The sequence below is a fragment of the Nannospalax galili genome, unplaced genomic scaffold, assembly GCF_000622305.1.
Source record: "Nannospalax galili isolate Female #2095 unplaced genomic scaffold, S.galili_v1.0 scaffold267, whole genome shotgun sequence".
In the NCBI taxonomy this organism is placed as follows: Eukaryota; Metazoa; Chordata; class Mammalia; order Rodentia; family Spalacidae; genus Nannospalax; species Nannospalax galili.
The window spans coordinates 345,445-351,380 of NW_008357518.1; the positions used below are offsets into that span (position 1 = coordinate 345,445).

A 5,936-nucleotide genomic window follows, 5' to 3' on the forward strand; every position below is an offset into this window, starting at 1 on the left:
AGATGATTCTGTTTTTAAGACCTCCCTAGATGATTCTGTTGTCATCAGCCCTAACCTGTTGGTTTGCACTAACAAACCTTAAGCTACTCATAATTGGTGTTTCTTAAAATTACATGTTCTATAAACCTACGTCCTCATGGTTTCATGGTTGGTATGGGAAGGACAGAGCCCCTCGATCCCTGGTAACCCCGATTTCCTCCTCCATGGCTTTTCAGCTAGCCTTACTGTTTTACACATGGACTCTGCCCAGGTTTGTTTTCCTACTGCTTTTGCTGGGTTTGGGGACCTGGGAAGGAAAAGGGTCAGGGCCTCCCTTAAAGGCTATATAGTCACAGCATAAACATGGAAGCAGTAGTGGTCCATGGATGCTAGACAGCAAGTTGAGGGGTACCATGGCTGTTGATAGAGGGGAGAGCGGCAGGGAGACCTCAGTGTGGGAGAGTCTCTACCTCCAGATGTCTCCCAGGGCAGACAAGGGACTACTGATAGTGGGGCAATAAGAAAGGGATAGTATTTAGTATTTTCTCCACCAGCCTACAAAGTGCCAGCCAGCTGGTATCGCCTGCATGACCTTTGGTCTGTGGGCATGTGCTCCGGCTCAACTTAGTTGGACAAGGACAGGAATGACCCTGGCTGCTTACAAGGGCAGGGAGAGAGAGGCCTGCCCAATGACTGTTCCCTGAAGACCAGTACCTGAAACATGAGGGTCCACAGCGACCCAGTGGCTGCAAGAAATGAGTAGCCATTAAGGTCCTGTAGCTCTGCCTTCAAGGGTCCCAGGTCACAGCTGTGTTGGAGCCAGCAAGCATTCATTCTCCTTCTGTCCTGTTCAGTGACATCCAGGGGACAGCAGAGCTTCCCAGGACTCCTTTTCCATCTTGGAGTCTGGACAGCTGCTAAACCTAGGACTCTGAAGCCTTATGGGGATTTGGTTTCAAAATTCAAAGTCAGCTGGGCACGGTGGTGCATACCTTTAATACTAGCAATCAGGAGGCAGAGGCAGGTGGATCTCTGTGAGTTCAAGGCCAGCCTGACATCCAGGATGGCCAGAAATAGAGACCTTGTCTCAAAAAAAAAAAAACAAACCAAAAAAACAAACAAAAAACTCTAAAACAACAACAAAAAAACCACAAAGCAATTGAATTCTAATCCCATCAAAGTCAGCTTTATTCAAATTTCTATTAGCCTTTTGTCTGTAAGAGTGCTCTGAATTGATTCTTTTTTTTTTTTAACAAAAACAATCTGACAACATTTATTGTCACCTGATAATAACATAAGGGTCATGAAAAACAATATGAATAAATGTTGCAGACTATGTTCCCAGAAGGCACCTTTAAAAAAGAACAAACCGTACTGCCTTCTCAACTTCTCACTTCCTTGAGCATTTCTAGTTGGACACACTTTGTAGCAGGGTAATGTTATCTCCTTTTAGCATGATCTGATCCAGCTGTTTTCTTGACTCTGTTTTAGAAGGAATCTCTTCTGCATCATCTAATATGAGGTTCATATACTCATCAAAACCAATAATACAACCCTCCATCCACATATTCACTTACTCATATTGCCACACCTGAATCCAAGATCTATTTTGCAAGTACCTGAAGATGAGGTTGATGGGCTGCACCATCACCTTCTGCACCTTCTGGCCCTGGCCGCAGTATGCCATGGTGGGAGTCACAAAGACCACATGAACAGACACGCCGCCTCAGAAAGCAACTTCGGGAAGAAAGAACTGGAGGCAGAAGTGCATGGGGACCCCGAAGTTCCTGGGCATTGTGAGTACTCTAAATTGATTCTTAAGCCATTTTGAAAGGTTGGAAAAAGTAATATTAGCTTGCTCCAAGGTGCTTCATGTTTCTAAGGCCTTCAGGTCTGTTCTTGGCTCTATCCTGTCACCCCCAGAGAGGTGGGCAACAGTGATGTGAGGCCAGGAAGGAGGCCAATGTGTGCATGACTGGCGACAGGCAACGTCTTTGCCTGCTCCCCAGGGGAAGGCTTCTAAGGCTCAGATATTTCCAGCTCTGCCTCTCAGCTTTCTGCAGGTTCTCTTCAAAACTGATTACTACAAAAGGTTAAGAAAAGAGCCTAAAATATACATCTACATTTGTTTGGTAAGCAATTTAAAAACAAAAAAAATGATAGATTATTTTGTGTTGAAAAATTGTTAGTATTGTATTTTAATTTTCTTTTTTTCTAGGAAAGAACCAGCAAATAAACATTTATACAACTCATAAAAGCAGTCACAGTAAGACACATCAAGACACAATTGAAAACTGGTGATGAGTTACAGTGTGGTGGCACAGTACGGAACATGAAATATTCTTCGAGAACAGAGCAGCTTGAGATAAATGATCTTTGAATAAACATGTGACTATACATTTCCATGGTACTTCAGAGACAAAACAATCTAAAGGCAAAACATGTCTGTAACAGATCTAGAGAGATGGCTCAGTGGCTAAGAGCACTTGCAGCTTTTGTAGAGGACTTGGGCTCGATTCCCAGGACCCACATAACAGCTCACAATCATCTGTAACTCCAATTCTGGGGGATTCAACACTCTTTTCTGATCTCCACAGGCACTGTACACATGTGGTGCACATACATACATGCAGCATAGCATTCGTAAAAATAAATCTTTGTCTAAGTCTGTAGTCCAGAAACTTAGGTTGCCCAAACTGGTTTACGATGGGTGCTTCAGGCTATTTATCCAGACTGTGTGTGGGACAAACAGCCACCAGCCAGGTACATCGGCTTTAAGTTTTTTGTGGACTACCGAAAATATAATTAAAAAAAAAACCTGTCACTTAAGTAGACATTGGAAAAGAAGGTGTATTTTGCTTGAGGATTCGGTGGATATAGATGGTCAGACGTACTCTTTTAGTTATGCTGTTCAGAATGGTCAACTCTTCCTCCGCCCTTTTCTTCCATGTGATCTCAAACATAGAGAGGGTGAATTTAAGATTCCTATATGGACATGGTGGCTCAGGACTAGATTCTCAGCACTCATCAGGCTCAGGCAAGAAAACTGCTGCAAGTCTGAGGCCAGCCTGGGCTACATAGTAAATTCCAGGCTAGTCAGAGCTACAGTGAAAAAGATCCTGTATCAACAAAACAAAACAAGATATTTCGGTTTCCTCTTGTATCTCTTAAAGATTGTACATTATAAATCTGACACTTAAAGAAAAACCTTTGTTGGGCTGGAGAGATGGCTCAGCAGTTAAGAGCACTGACTGCTCTTGCAGAGGATCTGGGTTTGATTCCCAGCACCCACATGATGGCTAACAACTGTCTGTAACTCCAGTTCCAGGGGAATCCAACATCCTCTTCTGACTCCACAGGCATTGCAGGATGGGTGAACTTACACATATGCAGACAATACACTCATAACACATAAAATAAAAATAATAAATAAAATATTTTTTAAAAAAGAAAAAACTTCTGCTGGGCATTGTGGTTACAGACCCAAATCCCAGCACTTAAGAGGTGTAGTTGGAGAATTTGGAGTTCAAGATCATCCTTGGCCACATAGTAAGTTTGAGGTCAGTCTGGGCTACACGAGACTATCAAAAACAAACAAACAAAAAAACAAAACAAAACAAAAAACCACCAAAAAATTTTTTATTTGGAGATGATTTCAAACTACCAGGAAGTTTCCAGGAACAGAACGGAGAAGCCATGAACATTCTTCATGGGTCCCCAGCCCTTGACATCTGACTACATCTGTCCTGCTGTTTCCTCTTTCTGTTTACCTACCTGCATTTAACCTCCTGAGCCACGAGAGAATGCTCAAGACCTGAGGCTCCATTACCCCATACCTAAGCAACATTTGCTACTAACAATGCCACTTTCCTAGTGTCCAGAGCACAGCTCACAACATCTGGACACAACCATGTCTGGGCTGCCTCTGACCAAGTGTCCATCCAACAACACAGGTGATCCCAGCAGCATCCTCCATGGACCAGGATCACAACTGGGCACATGGTACATTTAACTGCCATGTCTCTGTGGTCTCCAGCAGTCTGAATTGTTTCCTGTCTTGACTTGTCTCTAATGACCTTAATGTTTTCTAAGAGTCCAGCTCACTTACTTGTACAATGCTCCTAAACTAGAGGGTTTTTTTACATTATTCAGATGTCATGACTATATTTAGATGATGCCCTTTTGGTAGGAATGCCACCATGGTGCTGTGTCCACAGTGTGTCCCATCAGAAGGTTTGCAGTCTCAGTTTGCCCATCACTTAAGAGTCGTCCATCTTCACCAGTGTAACTTCTGAGTAGACGTCTCTTCCCTCACTAAAGGTTCTTGTCAGTGAGTTCTAATAGGTGGTGGCTTTCTAATGCTGTCACCTCCAGTCCTGGGTGGCCTTCTACTGCATGCTATTTGCTTACTATTCCTCCAGACATGATGGTTTCCCAATTATTCGGAGGGTATAACTGATAACTGTCCTTGTGATTGCACTGCTCCTGTGCCATCTGACGTGGCCTTGGCATTTTTCTTACTCTGTGGCACAGGATGCTCCTGGCTCAGCTTGGATTCATTCTCCCTGGGTGCCTGAAGCAGCCGTGTGTCAAGAAGCCCTGGTTCCTCTCTGTGGAGAAGGGAATTAGGAAGCATGACCTGGGCACTTTAGGAGCCCCCTGTCCTTGCTTCTAGGCTCTCTGTAGACACACTGGGGCACATGCATGTGCACAATCACGTCTATTGCCTTATCTGTAGTGTTAAAAACCTAAGCTTATCTTTATATTATTACTTCTATTCAGGTTCTTCAACCCTTAAAGACCTGTGTTGTGCAGCACTGACAAGAGGCAGTCACCAGTGGAGCATACATCCAGAAGCATTCTGCTTGAGAAAAAGATAAAGCAGGCCAGTGTGTCTTCAGCAGTGATGTGTGAGTGTGCACTCCCATAACAAGCATATTTATTATAAATTGTGTACATGCATTATACTAATGTGTCAATAAAACTGCAAAGTAGCTAGGGAAAGCCTGAGAGGGTGGGTTCGGACCTCCATCGGGGTAGCTGCTCGGAGCTCAGCAGACCGCCAGAGAGTGCAGGGTTCTGGCCTCCCTCTGGCCTCCAACTACCAGAAGGCCTGAGAACCCAGGGGACAGCCTGACAGCCCCAGGATCCTGCCTCCACATGGTGGTGAGCTTCCCCTAATTGTGCCATACATTCCCCCTACCTGGGATTTTGTAAGGCCCCTCCCAAGGCCCCAGGGAAGATCTGGCTTTGGTAGGCTAAGGCTAGGATCTCAGCAGACCACCTCTGGCCTCTGGCCCCTCCTCTGGCCCGCCTCTGGCCTCCTTCTGGCATAGGGTTGACCATACACAGTACTGCCTGAGAGACCTTGGATCCTGCCTCCACATGGTGAAGGAAGCCTGAGTGTACCTGACTGGAACCTGAATTGGGCTTCTGTGAGTACCCCTGAATAACTGATCTGAAGCCATCAGTTCCCTCCAAAACAAACCTGAAAGAACCTGAATCCTGTACCAACTATCTTTCCATAACCAATAAAGAAAGGGTCTAGGCACCTGGATAATACAAACAGAAGCATATTTCAACTTAATTCTCATATCCGAATCATAAATAACAAAAGAAATTCACATGCCAAAACCACAACGAAAGAATAATAAAATGGAAAGCCAAAACACTATGTCCCCAGCAAAGCCCACCAATCCTATAGAAGAGTTCTACAAGGAGAAACCCCTAGAGATAACCCAGGACACTTGAATTTAAAAGAACACTCATAAACATGATCAAGGAATTCACTGAATTTAAAGAACACACGAGCAAACAAATCAAAGAGCTAAAAGAAGATATGGATAAACTTCTGAATGAATTAAAAGAGATAGAATCATTGAAGAAAACTCGGGAAGAAATGAAGAAGGAAGTGAAAAACTCAATAAGCCAACTTGAAATAACACCTTTAGAATGAA

The 5,936-nt window shown here is 44.0% G+C and overlaps 1 pseudogene; it reads right to left on the reverse strand.

Annotated features, from left to right (window-relative positions):
- Positions 1–1,359: 1,359 nt before the first annotated feature.
- Positions 1,360–1,666, reverse strand: LOC108490045 (annotated as a pseudogene).
- Positions 1,667–5,936: the final 4,270 nt, after the last annotated feature.